Source organism: Pipistrellus kuhlii, unplaced genomic scaffold (assembly GCF_014108245.1).
Source record: "Pipistrellus kuhlii isolate mPipKuh1 unplaced genomic scaffold, mPipKuh1.p scaffold_m20_p_6, whole genome shotgun sequence".
In the NCBI taxonomy this organism is placed as follows: Eukaryota; Metazoa; Chordata; class Mammalia; order Chiroptera; family Vespertilionidae; genus Pipistrellus; species Pipistrellus kuhlii.
The window spans coordinates 280,991-300,261 of NW_023425562.1; the positions used below are offsets into that span (position 1 = coordinate 280,991).

Here is a 19,271-nt window from a genome sequence, read left to right on the forward strand (position 1 = left end):
GCCTGTTTGCCTTTTGTAAAAGTTTACTTGAACCACGTGGGTGGCAGGTTGTCCCAGTTAAGCCCCAATTAGCTGATTATCTGTCTAGACTCAGTGGGACAAACGCAGGCGACCAGGAGTCAGCAATAAGCACGGTCTATGCTCTGGTACTTCAGTGTCTAGACTGCTGAGCCGAACTGAAACGCATGACACACAGACAGAATGAGTGTGCACTCACACAGGTTTATTTACCGATTCCTAGTGGGTCCCAGGCTCCGGCACAGGCCACCCGGATGCACACTGAAGGACAGACAACGAAGACAGAGACAGGCAGGCAGCCACAGGTGGTTCAGGCTCACACAGCAGAGCAGTGAGGGGCTTGTCTCTCGGAGCGACGAGGAGTCCTCCTCTCATTGGGCAGGAGACCACAACTGAAGACGGTCTCAGGGTTATATAGACCGCGGTCACCAGCTGTGTCCTTATCAGTGTGGGCCAGACGGTGTGCCTTATGCTGGGAGCAGGGCGTTTACACGTTAAGGGCGCAGAGCTTTTACATCAAGATAGTGGGGTGGTCATCAATTTTGGAAGTTCCAGGGTATCGGGGGTTTCCATACAGCAAACATTTCACGCAATAGCTATTTCATACATTAGAGGGGTTATATCTTATAACACACATGCCACGGAACAGGATCTCTCACGCTCCAGAACTCATTCATTCTTCATTAGGCAGGACGATTCCGAAACAATTCCTGTTTGTACCATCCAGGTTGTGGATAGAGCCGTGTTTGTTAATAAGCGTGTTTCAAGTTCTACTTCCAGTGGAGCATTCCAATAAGAAGGTTCGGAAGACATTCTAGAAACCAAGGTCTTTATGTGAAAACTATCTGGCCCTTTAATTTACCCGAGTGAACAGAACTCCGTGGGTGAAGTGCATACTGCATCATTCTACATTTTCTTTTATTTAAATATATTTTATTGATATTTTTACAGAGAGGAGGAAGGGAGAGAGATAGAGAGCTAGAAACGTTGATGAGAGAGAAACATCAACCAGTTGCCTCTTGCACACCCCCTACCGGGGATGTGCCCGCAACCAATGTATATGCCCTTGACCGGAATCGAACCTGGGACCTTTCAGTTCGCAGACCGACGCTCTACCACTGAGCCAAACCGGTTTCGGCTCAATCTAACATTTTCTTGATGACAGTTACTCTGAATGCTTGACATTTGAATGCTTGACATTTATTTTCTTAATTATTGATTTTTTTGGGGGGGGAGGGGGGAGAGAAAGAGAGGGGCAGGGGGGGGCCACACGAGTTTATTGTTGCTCTGACTTAGGCATTCATGGGTTGACTCTTATGGCCTGGACCTGGATTGAACCATCCACTATGGTGCATTGGGACAATGTTCTGACGACCTGAGCGACCCAGCCAGGGCCTCACGCTTGTTTCTTAAGCTGAATTTTTAAACTTAACCCGGAAGTGCCTGTGGGGACAGTGCTCACAGGACTCTGATTTTTTTTACAAAATGGCCCAGTCCTGCAGGTACTTCCCCCCCCCTCCAAGATACAATATATATTTATTTTAAATTGTATTGGGGTGACATTAGTCAACACGAACGAACATGCAGGTTTCATGTGTGGTTACTAATTTACAACGTCTGTATCAAGGACCATGTGCCCACCCAAGGTCAAATCTGTCTCCTCATACTAGAGGAGAATGGACGAGAGCAGAGACTCCAGGAGGAGAGACAGACAGACTCCCCCCAACCCCACAGCCCCCGGCAGCCACCACACTGCTGTTTGTGTTTATAACGTTCAGTTTCACATTCCTCACGTGAGTGAAATCATATAGATCTTTGCTAAGACTTATTGAATTCTCTTTTGTTCCTTAGTTTTTTTTATTTGCCAAGTTTTTATTATTGACTTCAAAATAGCCATAAGGTTATCTTTAGAATTTTTAATTGTAGTTGACATATAATATTAGTTTCATTTCAGGTGCACAACATCCTGATTCAGTGCTTGTGTACCTCATGGTGTCATTATCACACCATCTGTCACCAAACAAAGTTAATTACAATATTGTTAGCTCTTTTCTCTGTGGCTCCTTATGGTGTTTTTTTTATTTTAATGCTGTCTGATTTTTAGATTGACTGTGTGCCTGCCTCTAGCCACGGAATATTGATCCCTTCTGATTTACTCTTTAAATCTGTTTATTAAAACAAGAGCCAGAGAACCAGACTTGGTAAAGTGACGTCCGCAGGCAGAGTCCCTGGCGTGTGAGAGCCTGGGTGTTTCCCGGAGCCCCGGCCGATGTGTCAGTGGCACGTGGGTGTCGCTGGCGTGTTAGGGAATGCTTCCACGTGACCCAGGTCCCGAGGTTTCACACGGCCTCCACGTTCAGAGGCGTGACTGGGCATATTTTACTTGTCAGTGATGCTGCCTCGGTTGGAAAACAGGCTGGAATAAAGCAGGTTGTCAAGTTTGTGATGGATGTGCTGACGGGAAGCCACCAGATGTTTTAGGGGCAGGACGTAATCGTACTAGGACGTTCCTGCGGGGTTTTCTCTGGCCTGGTGTTCAAGAGGCTGGGAACTGGGCTCCTGGGTCAGCTCTGTTCTGGGTTCCCCTCAGCGGAGGGGGGATGGTGTCACGCGGGTAAATGTCAGATGCCACTGGGCGCCCGTCTTCTCTGCGGTGGCCCAGCTCCCTCCATGCTCGTCAGACCTGCTTGTCCGGGTGGGGACGTGCCTCCTTACAGCTGGCGTGGGCTCCCGGTGAGATGGCTCTACGCCCACGTCGTCTCCTCCCTGTCAGTGCGTGCAGCCGGATGTGTGATGGGAATCGGCTGCTGCGTGTTGACGGGCAGATTCGGGCCACGTTGGGGCCTGCAGCGGGGCTGCGGGCAGACAGATGCTGCTCTGGGAGAGATCCTGCTTCATGTGGACTCACAGCGAACCTCCTGGCCGCTGGTACCACTCGCTTGCTGTATTGATCACAGTCCTTGAGCCGTTGTCCCTGATCTATTCCATCCCAATGTGAACGCCTTCCCGGCCTGGCTTCGGCCTCGTCTCTACGGCGTCTTCTCCCCTTCTGCTCCGAGCGAAGCTTGGTTAAGGGTTAGGCAACCATTGCCAGGCTGCCCCGTCCGCCGTGCCCATGCCCGTGTCTGTCTCTCTCTCCTCCTGGAGTCTCTGCTCTCGTCCATTCTGCTCGAAACCAGCCCCCTCTCTCCCCGAGCTTCTGGCTCCCTTTCCAGTTCCACTTAAAGAAGGTTCTTTCTGTTGTTACTTCTTGACTCTGCTGCCAGCCCACAGAACCCATTCTTGCCTGACGGCTTACTGCTGAGTCAGGGGACAGCTCTGAATGACCTTGCTGTCAGTCGTGCGCTGCCTGCCACTCCTGCTGCCGGAGCCTCCTCTGTGGCCTGCAGGTGCCGCGCCCAGAGCTGCTCTTCCTTCTCAGCAGCTCCACAGCTTCCTCTGAAGCACCTTCCCCGCCCGAGCCCTGACTTCATATCCCTAAGTTCGGAGCTGGGTGCGGGGGGGGGGGGGGCGGGGGAGGCCCTTCCCCTCAGCCTTGTTCCCTCCAGTTCACCGCTCCAGCCGGCATCCGTGGTGGCTCAGGTGCCCGCCTCAGACCCTTCCTGAGCACCAGCCAGTGTGCCAGTGCCTGGGGACAGGTGCCCCTGGCTGTGTCAGAGGTGTTTCCAGCCACGGCATCGCAGCCGAGGAACTTGGGGGATTATCACCGTTTAGTCTCTCAAGCCAGAGACGTGAGCTGTGTGGGCTTCATCCTTCCTTCTCGTCCCCCGTCGTTCTTCCTGTATCTCAGTTGTCCACCTCCCTTCCCTCCCTCCCCAGGGCCACTCGGTGGGCGAGGTCGCAGGCGGCTATGGCATGCCTGCCCTCTCTCACCCAGGGTCCCCCTTCCAACTGGGTGAGACTGGCTCCTGATCCTGGAGTCCTTGCTATTGTAGCTCTCATCAGGGTAACATTGTGATGTTGTGACATTGTGACATTGTGTGGTCCTTGCTCTCTTCCCTGAACCCAGCGATGGCTGTTGTACTTGGCATGTGGCTGCTGTACTTGGCGTGTGGTGGATAGCGAGGGTTTGGGTGATGGAACATGAACGTTCAAATACTAAAAGGCTTTGTTTGCATCAGACCAGCTAACCCTGCCCTCTTGACCTTGAACAAACCGGCCATGTTTGGGAATTCCATCTCCAGATCGGGGCCTCTTTCCCAGAGTCTCCGCCAGCAGGTCACTCAGGCGGGCCTCAGCCAGCCCGCATCAGGCGTGGTGCGTTTGCTGCCTGGCACCACTTCATACCCGGATCCCACCCTCCACCCCCTTTCAGGTACAGGGAGACTGAGTGAGAGCTCCTCTCAGCACCAAGTAAGACTTTCTGAAATACGCTGTTTTCTCTTTAAAAAGAAGAGAAAGCATCCAGGTTGGCAGGCATGGGCGCCTCATGGCTTTCACATTTCCTGCGGACCCTGCCCGGGCCTCCTGGTCCTGGCCCGCACCCGCCCCCCCACCCCCCGCCCCCCGCCCCCCGCCCCTCGCCCTGCGGGAGGGAGCTCACCTGGGAGCTGCCGGCAGGCGCTCAGTGTTGTTCTGTGTGACTCGTTCCAGGAGGTGGAGGGCAGCTTTGTAGTATTAGGAAGGGTTGGAGCTACTGCTTCGGCCTCACTGTTCACTGGGGTTGCCACTGGCCCGAACCTCCCCTGAGGCATAGTGTGGGGTTTCCTGCCTCTGGCCTGTGTGTACCCCAAGCCTGGCCGCAGTGAGCCCAGTGCAGGGTTCCCAGGGCAGGTGAAGGCTGTGCTTCCTCCTGTCCCAGTGGCGGCCCAGAAAGTACCCCGAACTGAGTGAAGGACAGCGCGGCTTCGTAGACCCTTGTCCCCCATCCCGGAGGTGGGGGCGCGGGAGAGGATTCCGCTCCCGGGCGGGAGGCATTTGAAAGTTGCAGGGCCGGCTTCTCCAGCAGAGGGCTCCCCGCCGCCCGGACCGCGGCCTCTGCGGGATGCGGGTAGCGTTTCCTGCCTGCTCCCCCAGTTCCCTGCCTGCTCCCCCCAATTCCTGCCTGCTCCCCCCAGTTCCCGCAGCCTCTGCTGGCGGCTCTGCCCCCTGGCAGGTCCTACCCCTCCTCCCAGACGGACGCAGGGGGAGGCGGGAGGAGGGGCCGGAGGACCAGCAGCAGCAGCAGCGGCAGGCCGTGCCGCGCCCGAGCTCTGAGCCGGAGCCGGCCCTACGGCCCAGGCCGGGAGCTCGGGGCCGAGTCAGCGCCCAGCGGGGCAGGGCCGCCTCCGCTGACCTCGCCCGGTCGGGGCGGGCGGCTGCACGAAGGTGACTTAGGGGACCTTGCGGGGCCAGCCTGGGTGCGCGGCAGCTGCAGGGAGGCGGAGAGCAGGCCGAGCGCATTCGGCGGCGACAGCAGAGGAGCTCAGGCGAGAGAGCCCGGATCCCCAGACCCGGCCCAGGTGGGTGGGCGCGGGCGCGGGCGCGGGCGCGGGCGGCCTCGGAGGGGGAGAGGGGGAAGAGAGCCCCCCCGCGGCGACCTGGAACAGATGGAGGCCAGTGCGGCCGCGGCGGGGAGCGGGGAGCGGGACCCTGACCACGGTCTCCCTGCGGCTCCGGTCCCCGGTCCCCGGGACTCGCCCCTTCGCCTGAGCGCGGGGAGCAGGCGGGCGGCGGGCGGGGTGAAGGGTGCGGGGTAACCTTCCCAGGGGTGCCCGTCCAGCCTCCGGACATCGGCCGGGCCTCCCGCTTGTGCTCGAGCAGCCGCCGAAGGTCCGGGAAACCCAGGGCCAGCGGGGGGTGAGGGTAGGGCTCCCACTTTGTTTTGCTGGAGGATGTTTATGACTCACAGGCGCCTTTGTATGTGGCCGAACCCGAACCCGAACCCGAACCCCTTTCTGCTGGTGTTTCTCTGGGTTTGGAGCGGGAGGGGGGATGTTGAGGGCAGGGTGAGACGCCTGGTGGCCTCTGGGCTGCGGACAGATGGAAAGTTTCTGGGTGTGAAGGGGTCCGAGGACAGGCAGGGGAGGGGGATCGGAGGGCAGACGGGAGGGGGGAGGGGACGGAGGACGCACAGCGGGAAGCTTTTCACTGCTTGGCTGGGCTGAATCCCAAAAGGGAAAAATGCTGGAAATGCGCGTTGGCGGAGTCACGTGAGGCGGGCCGGGAACCTGAATGTGAACGTCGGTCTGAGGTCTGAGGACAACGGCCGCTCCGCCCCGTGAGGTTTGATTTGGGCCCCAGGTCTGACCGGGAGCCTCTGGCCTCCACAGCACTGCTCCCTGGACAGGACCCCGGAGGCCCGGGCCCAGAGGCTTGTTCAGGGGGGTCTGAGGTGGGAAGGACCCCGTGACCTCTCCCTGCAGAATGGGGGAGTGCACAGGCTCCTTCGGGTCCCCATGTTAAAAGCGAGGCCTGTGACGGCCGGGGGAGTGTGCACACAGGCCGTGGACCTGCTGCTCAGAGGAGCCAGGAGGTGGCTGTGCTCGGTCAGCTCCGGTGAGGCTCATGCTGACCCGCACACGCTTGGGTACAGACCAGCCCGGCACTCAGGTGGTCATGGCGTGTGTCAGCTCCTGAGGACTCAGGAAACCCTGGTTCCTTTCACAGGCAGAAATGTGGAATTTTTACTGGTTTGCATTATTCAACACATTCCCACATTGCTAACTTGGGTATGCCATCCAGAAATATACAGATTAATTTTGGAAACAGCTAGAATGCAAGTTAAATAAAGATGATGTGAAATAAAACTGGTTTTTATTTTTAATCATTTTTTTATTTTTATTTTCTTTAATTTCTTTATTGATTACAGTGTTACATATGTGTCCTTAGTCCCCTATGACCCCCCCTAACCCCCTCCTCATGCCCTCACCCCCTTGTGTCTGTGTCCATTGGTTAGGTCCACATGCACGCCTACAAGTCCTTTGGTTGATCTCCTCCCCCTATCCCCACCCTCCCCTGAGGTTTAATGGTCTGATCAATGTTTCTCTGTCTCTGGATCTATTTTTGTTCATCAGTTTATGTTGTTCATTATATTCCACAAATGAGTATGATCATGTAATATTTATCTTTCTCTGCCTGGCTTACTTCACTTAGCATAATGCTCTCCAGTTCCATCCATGCTGTTGCAAATGGTAGGAGTACCTTCCCTTTTACAGCAGCATAATATTCCATTGTGCAGATGCACTATAGTTTTCTAATCCACTCATCTGCTTAGGCTGTTTCCAAATCTTAGCTATGGCGAATTGTGCTGCTATGAACATAGGGGTGCATATATCCTTTCTGATTGGTGTTTCTAGTTTCTTAGGATATATTCCTAGAAGTGGGATCACTGGGTCAAATGAAAGTTCCATTTTTAGTTTTTTGAGGGAACTCCATACTGTTCTCCGCAGTGGCTGCACCAGTCTGCACTCCCACCAGCAGTGCATGAGGGCTCCTTTTTCTCCACATCCAGCACTTTTGTTTGTTGATTTCTTGATGATAGCCATTCTGACAGGTATGAAGTGGTACCGCATTGTTTTGATTTGCATCACTCGGATGATTAGTGACGTTGAGCATGTTTTCATATGCCTCTGGGCCTTCCTTCTGTCCTCTTTCTGAAAGGATCTATTTAGGTCCCTTGCCCATTTTTTGATTGGGTTGTTTATATTATTTTTGTTAAGCTTCATGAGTTCCCTGTAAATGTTGGAGATTAAGCCCTTATCGGTGATGAAGCTGGTTTTTATTTTGATAACTTTTGTGGCATTTTGAACAAAAAATACGTAAGATTTTCATTAGCAGTGTGTGTGCGCGCGTGTTTGTGCTTGTGTGCATGCGTGTGTGTTTGTGTGTGTGTATATGTGTGTGTGTGTGTGGCTTCTCGTGCTCCACGTGACCCAGGGTCTATCCTGCTAAGTTTGTAGCAGTGGCACTGAGGCTGTAGTGGGGGGGGGATTGTTTTCTTCCCACCATGTTCCTCTCAGGCAGTGGTTGGCAAACCGCGGCTCTGCCCTTTGGCCCCTTGAGTGTACCTCAATCAGATCGAGGATGTTTTTAGCAAAGGCCAGCTCAGGAGGACCCTAATTAAGTTAAAAAAATGTACCTTCCTATATAGTTTAAGTTTAAAAAATGTGGCTCTCAAAAGAAATGTCAGTCGTTAATGCTGTGGATATTTGGCTCTGCTGACTAATGAGTTTGCAGACACGGCTCTCGGAGCTGGGGCTGAGGCGGTGAGAGGGAGTTGCAGGCAGACACACGTTTCCTCCTCCCGCCTGCCCGGTGTTAGGCCAGTGCCTCCTGTGCGTTCCCGTGGCGGTCACCGTAGGTTGCATCTGTCCATACGCTGAGTTTCCTGTGGGGGATCCGGGGTGTGGCATTATGTCCTCAGTTCAGGGTGCACTGATGCCAGCTTGGGAGGCCCTGCTGTGCGTCGGCCTCGCTAACCTAATGGGGTCGCCCTGGGAGTCAGGTGGCCCAGGCCTGGAGAAGCACTGTGCACCCTGGGAGGTGGGAGGTCAGGCTGGAGGAGCTGGGAGGGCCTGTGGGGGTGGCCCTCAGGGCGGGACTGGGGGTGTCAGGCTGGAGGAGCTGGGAGGGCCTGTGGGGGGGCCTCAGGGCAGGACCCGGGGTGTCAGGCTGGAGGAGCAGCAGCAGGTCTTGAAGGACTGACTGCACATTAGCCTGAGGAGTTGGGATCTTAACTGGGGCAGGTAGACTCAGGGAGACACAGTCAGCAGAGACTTAATCGGATTTGCTCCCTGTGAGGGGGAGGGGCAGGCCCGGAATTCCAGGTGGCGGCTGAGAAGGAAGGGGAGACTCCGGGGCAAGGCGAGGATGTAAAGGAGCGGATGCTAGAGGGACTGGGGGCCAGGAGGGAGGGAGAGGTGGGGCGTCACCAATGACCCAGGTGTGGGCCCGAGTCCCTGGTGAAGGTGACGGAAGGGGTGGTAAAGGGGGTGGGGAGAGTGGGTTCCCTTTGGACATGATGACACCCCATTAGGGTGTCCTTCCCCAGTGCAGTGTGGGCACCACTGGTTTGGGGAGTCACCTGAACAAACGGGGGTGTGAAGGAGGCAGGAACACCCCCAGGAGCGGGCGGCTGGAAAGGGCTGGGACAAGGACGGATCCACATTTGGAGTCAAGCACAGCCGGGGAGGCGGGGCCTGGGAGGGAGGCAGGAGAGGCTGGAGACGGGGCCAGGGGTCGAGAGGGGGACTGACCGGGTTACGGGTGGGCAGCCAGCGGTCAGTGCCGTTTGCACACAGAATGCGGAGAAGCCAGATTGCAGCAGGCGAGGAGAGAGTGGGAAGTGAGAGCATAAGAGGGAAGCTGGCCCCTGCCTCTGTGGAGGGCACATTGGTCCTGCTGCTCAGTCTTCCCACCACGTTCCCGGTTGCTGACGCAGCAGGTGGCCAGGCGGGTGGTCAGCACAGAGCTGCCTGGGGCTGAGGGGTTCGGGGCGGGGGCCGGGGGGCGGTCAGGACACAGCTGCCTGGAGCTGAGGGGTGGGAGGGGAGGTGGTCAGCACAGAGCTGCCTGGGGCTGAGGGGTCCGGGGCGGGGGGGCGGGGGGTGGTCAGGTCAGGACACAGCTGCCTGGAGCTGAGGGGTGGGAGGGGAGGTGGTCAGCACAGAGCTGCCTGGGGCTGAGGGGTCCGGGGCGGGGGGGTGGTGTCAGCCCAGAGCTGCCTGGGGCTGAGGGGTTCGGGGCGGGGGGCGGGGGGCAGTCAGGACAGAGCTGCCTGGAGCTGAGGGGTCCGGGCTCACCCTGGTTTTCAAGGACAGCGTGCTTCTGGCTCTAGCGATTGGCTGTCGGGAATGACACTTAGTAAATGCCATTCATCAGATGAACAAAGTTCCCGTTTGTCCTTACCTTGTCAATAATTTTATTATTTTTTATCGTGAAAGGGGCGTTGAGTTTCCTCACATGTTCTTTCTGCTTCTATTAAGTTTTTTTAAAAATGGCCCCGGTGCCCAGTGACAGGTGTGCGTGCGCGGCCGCCCCGCCCAGCGCAGACCCATCGGCGCCGTGTTTCGGGCCTCCTCCTCGGTTTGGCTTCTGGGGTTTCAGCGTCTGTTCATGGGATGGACTTCTTCAGTTCCGTGTGAGGCCTCCTGGCCCCGGACAGGCCGGAGCGTCCCTCCTCATTCTTGTGTCCATTTCCACAAGGTCTGTATTCCCAGGAATTCACTTTTTCATTCAAGTTTTGAAATGTAAAGATGTTCACGATATCTTAAAAACAGTCTTTGCAACTTACGCTGGATCTGTAGTTAGGTGTGCTTTACTAATCTTCACCCTTTTCCCCGAGGACTCGCGGGGATGTGCCCACACAAACCCCCCTCTCTAAAAACGAGGCTCATTAAGCTTTGCTGGGGTATTTTTTTTTTTTAATTTTTTTTTTTTTTAAGAACCGTCTTTAGCTTTATGCTGACTTTTTCTTTTAAGTTTGTCGCTACTCTTTTCTCTGTCACTTTTTAGTTCATGCTTCCCTAGGACCTGCCCGTGTCTTACCCTTTGTCTCTTGAAGGAGGATCATGTGCTCTTTGCCAGATTTCAGATTCTCAGTTCCCGTTTTCGTAACTTAGCGAACAAACCCGCCAGCGCTGCCCTTGACTTCCTGCGGGCGCTCACAGCGGGGGTCTCCACGCTGGGGACAAAGCCTCTGCGTGGTGGACGGGCCGCCCGCTGGGTTAGCCCTCCTGAGGCTGGGCAGGTGTGGCGCTCACATGCTTCTCTCACCCAGCTCGACCTTGTGCCCATTGTGTGGCATTTAAAAGAAAAAGTATATTTTCATTGATTTCAGAGAGAGGGGGAGAGAGAGCATCCATGATGAGAGAATCATGGATCGGCTGCCTCCTGCACGCCCCACACCGGGTACCTGTGCCCTGATGGGAATGGAACCCTGACCACCTGGCTCCTAGGGGATGCTCAAGCCCTGAGCCAAGCTGGCTGGCCATTGCCTGGTATTTTCATCGTCTTTTCCTTCTCCCACCTGCTGCACACCCTCCTGCTTCCCTCTCACCCTCAGGCTTCTTTCCTCTCCCTGGTCCTTGGCTGGTGCAGAAGACGGATCCTCTCTTCCCTTCTCCCCCTTTGTCCTGCCTCACAGGTTCCGCCCCTCCCAATCCTTGGAGGGTTTCCATGGTCCGACCCATGCATTCCACTGGCTCTTTCTTTCTCGGAACCATGGCTCCAGCACCCTCGAGGAGACGGGTGAGCTGCGTCCGATTCTCTTCCGATGCTCAGAGGGGCTCCTGTTCACCCGGGCGGGATCTTCGCTGCTCCTCGTACAGCCCGCCCGGCGGATGGCGCCGTCTGGGAGAATGTGGGGCATGAGTGGCCGGGTGCCGACCTGCACCGTCGGGAGCCCTGAGGATTGGGCTCCAGGCCAGGGACCTCTTTCTTGCTCGGTGTCACCGGCCACGAGGCCCCAGGCCTCACGGTCCCATGGGACACAGGGCTGGAGACACAGCCCTCCCTCCTGCCCGAGCTGCCCTGGCTCCCAGGAGACTGGGACACACTGTCCTTCCTACAAGCGCGTTTCCCGGGCTTTATTTTGAGAAAAATACTGTGAGAGGATTTTGTGCTCAATTCTGGCAGAGCGAAGCGGAGGAAACATCTGTGGCGTGGGGCATGGGGTCAGAGCCGCACTGCTCGGGCTGAGCCAGGCCCGGGAGGCACCCTGGAGGCACCCTCCCAGAGGGCGCGGGCGGTGGGTGGCAGATGCCCGGCCCTTTGCCCATGATTGGCTGCTGCCGGGCTCTGCCTCTGTGCTTTCGTGAGGCCCCAGCCTTCCCTTTTAGTGACGTTTCTGGGGGAGGCTCTGTGCTGCTCTGGGTTTTAACTTGAGTAGAAATTAAGCTCAGGTTCTCCTGTGACGGAAGATTTAACCCGAGCGCTCCCCTGTGCTCTGCCCTGTGCGTGGACTCATGCTTATAGGCCCGAAGCATAGGTTCGGCCCCCGAGGGGAACGCCTGGCCTGGTCGTCTGCATTCACGGCTCAGGTGGACACCAGTCGGTCCACAGCAAAGGGACAGGCACCGCCTCACCCAGGCGCCTGCACGGACACGTGTGACCTCCCCTTCGTCACCGAGGGGGGAGGCTGGGAGTGCATGCAGCGTCGGGCACCTTCAGAGCTGGAGAGCACCCCCGCGTCCGTCACACGGCCTGGACGGGGGACGAACCTGGGACAGAGCGGCCATCTTGGTCAGAGCGCGGGCCGAGAGCGCGCCTCCGTCTGACACAGGATGCTGCCTGCGGACAGGAGCACGGCCGGGAGCCCGCCTTCAGGCCCCGGCCCCAGCCAGGCCCGCAGCGCTGTGCGTGCGTCTGCTGGGCCCCTGTTGGCAGAGGCCACGTTTCTGGGTGACACGGGATCGGACCATTTCTCTACCCCTTTTCAGTTTAGTCCTAAACTGGCACTAGATTCCCAGAAGGCCGCAGTCTGAGCCGGGCTGCCTTTGTTTTCTGGAAAGTGGCCCTCACTCAGGTGTGAATTCGGATCATAACCCGAGTTCCAGGAAGGGCCAGTGAAAACGCTGCATTTGATGACCTTACTGGTGGTTTTGCTCCCAGACACCTGCATTTCCCCTTGTACCACCAAGAGGTGTGAGAGCAGGGGCAAAGGGGGGCTGTTTTCTCTAAAGGACTGGAATTTTTTCCTTGTGGACAATGGAAAGGGCACAGTTCTATTTCTCACTCTGTTGGCCTTAAGTGAATCCATGCCAGGGTGTGCAGCTCGTCCGCCCACAGCGTCTGCGTGGCTGTCACGTGGTCCTGCGTGGGGCCTGCACCTGGTTCTGTGTTTGTACCACCTTTCCCGTTGGCAGCCGCTGGCGGGCAGTGTTCCTGTGACGTGGCGGGGGTGGGGGGGGGCTACCATGGCCCCTGCATGGCTTCAGGGAAGGTAATTCTACTTTGGGAATTTCCTGCGAGTGTGTCACATGGTACATTTTCTGTGTGACTCTTCTATTTCATTAAGTATGATGCCTTCAGGCTTCATCCGTGTTGTAGCATGTGTCAGAATCGCTGTTCCGTTAAGGCTGAATAACACAGTTCATAGCATGTCTGCACCCCGTGCTGTGTACCCATCATCTGTCGGCTGTTGTGAATAGTGCTGCTAGGAACACGCGTGTGCGACTCTCTGCGTGTCTGCTCTCAGTTCTCAGAGCGGTACTGTCTGTGGAACTGCTGAGGCACGTGGGGATCTTGTTGGGCTTTGAGGACTCGGCGTACGTTTCCCACTCTCAGAGCTTCCGGGAGGCGGCTCAGCTCAGCGGTGCTTCCAGCGTGGAGTGGCTCATGCCCACGGGCGGTCTCAGCCCCAGGGAGGGCTCCTGCGTGTCTGGTGAGGCCGGGCGAATGGCTTTCCGGTGTCTGTGTTGTCCTCCCATAGAGTTAGTGATTTCAGCTTGTTGTTCCCCACCCCCGGCTCAAGACTGAAAACTCTGATCAAAACAGAATAAACATCAGAACCCGTGAAAGCGAAGATGGTCCTTCGGGCTGCGTGCTCAGCGTGTGCAGGAGGCTCTTCCGGAGCGGGGGAGGGCAGGAAGGGGCTTGGAGTCTGTTGTGCACGGCCGCTCGCAGCGCGGTGAGAGCAGAGACGTGCGTACGAGTCTGAGCGGAGGAAGGAGGCCGGCCGGTACTGGGCCTTGAGCTCGAGGTGGTCCCGTGGGGTTACCGTGTCGCCGAGAGATCCTGGTGTCTGGGTGCTGCTGCCCTTCTCACAGTGGCCTGTGTCTCGCCCTGGGCTCCACTCACGGGATGAGGTGACGCTGGCGTGGACAGACTCATGGACCTGCCGTCTGGGAAAGCATGGCACGGCTCGTGATGCTGATGCTTACCGCAGCCGGCTCTGGCCGGCTCTGTGCTGACTGTGACGTGGAGGGCGTCGGTCCTGCGTACGCAGCACGTGTGCTGTGAGCGGTCCCGTCACACCTGCACCCACAGCAGCCGTATCCCTCTGTTTGCCTCGGCTCCTCGTGGCATCATCTCCTGTGTTTGCTTGAACCTCACCTTGTTATCTTCGGCAACGTGCTGGCAGGCTCAGAGCCCACGTGTGTGGAAGGCGGTACCACTGAGCCCAGGTGTGTGGAAGGCGGTACTACAGAGCCCATGTGTGTGTAGGCGGTACCACAGAGCCCACGTGTGTGTATAGGCGGAACCACAGAGCCCACGTGTGTGGAAGGTGGTACCACAGAGCCCACGTGTGTGTATAGGTGGTACCACAGAGCCCACGTGTGTGTATAGGCGGAACCACAGAGCCCACGTGTGTGGAAGGCGGTACCACAGCCCACCTGTGTGTGTATAGGCGGAACCACAGAGCCCACGTGTGTGGTAGGCGGTACCACAGAGCCCACGTGTGTGGAAGGCGGTACCACAGAGCCCACGTGTGTGGTATGCGGTACCAGAGAGCCCACCTGTGTGTGTATAGGCGGAACCACAGAACCCACGTGTGTGGTATGCGGTACCACAGAGCCCACCTGTGTGTGGAAGGCGGTACCACAGAGCCCACCTGTGTGTGGTAGGCGGTACCACAGAGCCCACCTGTGTGTGGTAGGCGGTACCACAGAGCCCACCTGTGTGTGTATAGGTGGAACCACAGAGCCCACGTGTGTGGTAGGCGGAACCACAGAGCCCCGGTGTGTGGGAGACGACAGGGCAGACTCAGGCAGAGGGGACTGGAGAGTGCTGATGCGTGCAGGGTGCTAGCTGCAGGGGTCACACATTCGTGAAGATTCACTGAACAGCACGTGTATTGTAACATGGAGGTGTGTACTGTGATGTAAATAACCTCTGTTTCTTTAAAACGCTGGAGTTGGGAGGATTCCCTTGGGTTTTATCTTTCTCCACAGAAATATCAGCGACAGAGCCCTGGGGGCCCCTGGGAACAGGCGTGGTGAGCGGGTGAGGTGATCAAACGTCTCTGCTTCTGAAAGCACTGTGCTCCTCCTCTGCACAGCGGCCGTCCCGGTGGGGCGTGCAGGAGGCAGCGGTCACACCCCACCCCCTATCCCCCCATAGGACCTTCACCTCCAGGTTCACACGCCTTGAAGTCTGTGCATGTGATTATGTGAGAGGAGGCTCGCCAGCCTCCCTTTCAGTGCCTCGCCAGCCCCCTTTCGGATTCGATGCAAAGTTTTGCAGATTGGTGGCAAAAATCTGATCATGCAAATATCGGTTCCTAAACCGACAGATTGAGTTCTCATTCCTCCCCTCACCTTTGGCAAGTGGCAAACTTGTTGATACTCAGTTTGTACGGACACATATATTCCTCCTGGGGCTGCTCGAAGGTCTGCCAGTATGTAAAGGCGCCGTTTACACTCAGCGCAGGCCCTGTGTTAGCCGTAGACGTGGAGATAGCCCATGCACAGAACCAGCTTCCTGTGCAGGTCCTCGTGAGGGTAAGGCCTTTCCTTGCCAAATAAACTCTTACAGAAGTTGGAGGCATTTTTGCTCAGGATCCTGCACTATGAAATTGTTACCCTTCTTGGTAAACCTTGAAGTGCTTGTTAGAGCTGGTTGCAGGGTCTTATTTTTAAAAGTTACTTTGCATTGCTTCTGGGCCCTCTCCCTGCCCTGCTCCTCTGCACCTTGATGTTTATTCATCTGAAAATGTTATTCCGTACTTCCCTCCGAGCAGGTCCCGGCACCGTCCTCGCAGTGGGAAGGACAGTCACGAGTGACCGTTTGGTGGGGAGTTAAAGAGACAGGATAAAAAACATGTAAGAATTTCAGAATCTTCGTTAAATTGGTAGGTTTAGAATTTTACCATTTTGATGTAGCCAACGGTGATTTACTACCTCACATGGCAGTTCAACATCCTGGTCTGTAATTTATCTTTTGACACTTTCAGTACATTACATTACAATCTAGGCTCTTACACATTAGAAATGATACGTGGAGGTACATAGTGCTTTTAGGAATATACACCCATAAAGGGCCATTTCTGGAGTATAACAGGCGTGTAGATTTGGACATGTAACTTACTGTCAGTATTCCTCGTGTGTGTGTTCTAATCGGCAGTTTTCGTGATCTCTGGTTCACGATCCGTAACTGGCAGGCCGTTCCCTGGACACGGCCGAGGGGGGGGTGTGCTTGGAGCTGGTGGTCAGTAGCTTACGTGGATGTGAACAGTGCTTTCCTTTCAAAAGACATTTCTCTTTTCTGCTTTTTTTTTTTTTTTTTAAAGCAACATAAAACCTAAACTTATTTGTTATATTGTTTTCTCTAGTGCTAGTCTCTAGTGGATTTTAGGTCCGTCTGATAAGCATCTGATAGTCTGGGCTTATATTGATTCTTCCCAGTACCACTGCCCCCGCCTTCCAGCCGCCTTTTATTTCCCAGCTGTCTCTCTGGGCCTGTGTGTTGGGATCCGTCCTGGATTCAGGCGTACCTGGTTACCCCTGGATTCTTACCGGGTCTGTGGTCTGAAGATAACCTTGGAGTCACCACTGGGTCACGAGCAGCTTAACAAGCTCCCTGGGGGCCTGTTACTCAGAGCCAGTCAGCGAGTTGGCACTGACAGGGCCTGGTCTCCGGGGCAGGGCCTCGGGCAGAGGGGACCGGGAGCTCCCAGCGGGTTGCCCTTCCCGTGGCGGGCCGGGTGGAGGAGTGGGCAGTGCCAGTTAGCGGGCCAGGAGCAGCGCCCGTGCCAGGCGGCCAGGCGTGTGCGGGGCTGCGGGCCTCGGAGTGGCCTCGTTCTAACCTCGGGCGGCCTCGGTCCGTGTAACCGGAGGAGGCCGGGCCGTGTTACATCGCAGCCTCGCGCGGGGGCTTGGTCGATGACCTCGTTGTCTGTTTCCTTTCGCCCTGTTTCTCACGCGCACCGCGGAGGACGGAGCAATGAAGGCAGGTAAGAATCCGGGGTAACCGGATACGCCTGAATCCAGGACGGAGCCCAGGACACGGGCACCGGAGAAATAGCCGGAAAATTAAGGGGGCAGGGCTTAGAGGGTGATAGTGCCGCTTGGAAGAATTGATATAAACCCAGAATACTTGAAGCTTATTTTGTCAGACTGACTTAAAACAGCCTTCCCCGCCCACCTTCCTGCTGAGTCTGTGCTCACACATGCTCCCTCTCCCCTCAGCTAAGGACCAGCAAAGGCCGAGGGGGGGGGGGTAGAGGGAGACCTCCAGCCCCCATTGCGGCAGCTCCCTCCTCGCTCATCGGTCACCCCTGCCCGTGGCGTCTCCCCACAGTGGAAACATGCGTGGTTGCCGCAGTAAAGCCTCTACCCCCTCCGCCCCTCCAGCCGCTGTCTCGGTTTCCTCCTTCCCTGCCAGCCAGGCTCCTAGGATGGCCTCCCACCCTCCAGCTTCCTGCTCTTACTTTCTGACCCGCGGCAGCCGGCTCTTTGCCTTGGACGTCTGCTCCGCACGCCCCGGAGCTGCTGCCGCCACGGCCCCGCCCCGCGGACCCCTCACCGAACCGAGTCCCTCAGTTCAGGTCCCACGTCGTGCGTCCTGGCATCTGACCTGCCCATCCCTCTCTCCTCCCGTCCCTCCTGAACCTTCCCAGGCCACACTCGCCCGCTCTCTGCCCTCTCTGCCTCGGCGCTGGCGCGTTCTCCTTTCTCTGTCAGAAGGAACTCGGCGCCTGGGTCTCTGGAAGCCAATGGCATCTCACACTCGTTCATGAGCGTGTCCTGGCTGCCGGCCCTCCCACGTCGTCACCGAGTTAGCTCGTGAGTGACAGCTCTGTGCTGCTCGGCCAAAGCCCGTCAGCCTCGGCCCGCTCGCTCCCAGCCAGCCAGCCGCCGGGACGGGCCTGCAGCACACCGGGCTGGGCCTCCACCTGCTGCTTGGCCGGCTCTCCGGGGGCTGCAGGGCCCTCGTACGGGATCTCTCCCCTCCAATTATTATTTTTTATTGACTTCAGAGAGGACGAGAGGGAGAGATAGAAACATCAGTGATGAGAGACAACCATGGATCTGCTGCCTCCTGCTTGCCCCCCACTGGGGATCCAGCCCACAACCCGGGCCTGTGCCCTGACCAGGAATTGAACCATGACCTCCTGGTTCATAGGTCGATGCTCAACCGCTGAGCCAGGCTGTCTGGGCGGGATCTTTTTCATTCTATTCCTGACCTCCCCGCAGGTTTCTTTTCAACATGTCAGCCAGGAGCTGAGAGCGTGAACCGAACGGTATCACCATCATCACACCTCGGGCTGTGCACCCCGCCCCCCCAGCCTCACTCTGAAACCTGGCAAGAAGAGCCAGTGCGAGGACCCCGCCTCTTCTCCCCGCCCTCTCCCCCTCCCCCGAGGACAGGGGTCCAGGAGGCAGAGGGGGAGGGTGCAGGTTTTTGGGTGGACGAGGGCTGCATGGGGTTTTGGAAAAGGTTTTGTTGAGGCGATGTGATCATTTGGGGCCTCGGTCAGTTACTTGGCCGCTTCTCTCGTCGGCTGGAGGCCGTGGGGCACAGAGAGGCTGTGTGCGCTGACGGGAGGGATAGCTGCTTGGTTCTCGCACTGAGAGGCACATGTCAGCAGCACGTTTGCATTCTGATGTCTGAGAAGCTGAAGCGGTGAAGCCGGAGGGGCGAGTGGCGGGCGCTGGCTCCTCCCGCGGGGGCGGTGCTGGCTGCAAATAGAACAGCTGGCAGCTTCCTGCACAGAAAGGGCCGGTTGGACATTGTGCTCAATTTGGCAGTTTTCTAAAATAGGTGTTTGCATTACGTAACCAGGACATGGAGGAGGAACAGTTTGTTACGTGGACTCCGGCCGTAGAAAAGGTGTTTATGCCTCGAGATAAAAGTTAGATGATAAGGATATCTGCAAGTCTTTTGCAATTTAACTTTTTAAGATTTTAAGAAATTGATTTTTTGAGAAGGAGGGAGAGGGAGAGAGAGAAGCATCGATATGAGAGCAGAATATGGATGGGCTGCCTCCCACACGCCCCCCACTGGGGGCCGAGGCTGCAACCTGGGCCGTGCCCTGAATGGGAATTGAACCAGCAACCCTTTCCACGCTGGGGACGATGCCCCCCACTGGACCACACTAGTCAAGCCTGGCTTTTGCGGTTTCTTAAAAATTGTGATTGCATAAGGATTCTTTTTTCCCAAGTGTTGCCTGTCTTCTCTCTTTAATTTATTGGTGTTTTTCCTGATAACAATCTAATTTATAATAATAATAAAGCAATACACATAAAGATGCCTGAGGACTGGAGGATTCCCCGGATAATAAAGGTTTAACCTTGCCTGGCTAGCATGGTTCATTGGTCAGTGCCGACCTCTGAACCAGCAGGTCCTAAGTTCGATTCCTGGTCAGGGCACGTGCCCGGGTTGTGGACTGG

At 56.6% G+C, this 19,271-nt stretch overlaps 1 protein-coding gene across 3 annotated transcripts in view; it reads left to right on the top strand.

Moving 5' to 3' along the window:
- Positions 1 to 19,271, top strand: part of OSBPL1A (oxysterol binding protein like 1A) — a 79,089-nt gene that overhangs the window by 27,918 nt on the left and 31,900 nt on the right. The window contains exon 1 of one of the 3 annotated variants that reach the window (XM_036418650.2): positions 5,132 to 5,459. The exons of the other annotated variants lie outside the window; for them this stretch is intronic. The gene's annotated coding sequence lies outside the window, so the exon portion shown is untranslated. Of the gene's footprint in view, positions 1 to 5,131; positions 5,460 to 19,271 lie in introns of those variants that run through there. 3 annotated transcript variants of the gene reach the window in all.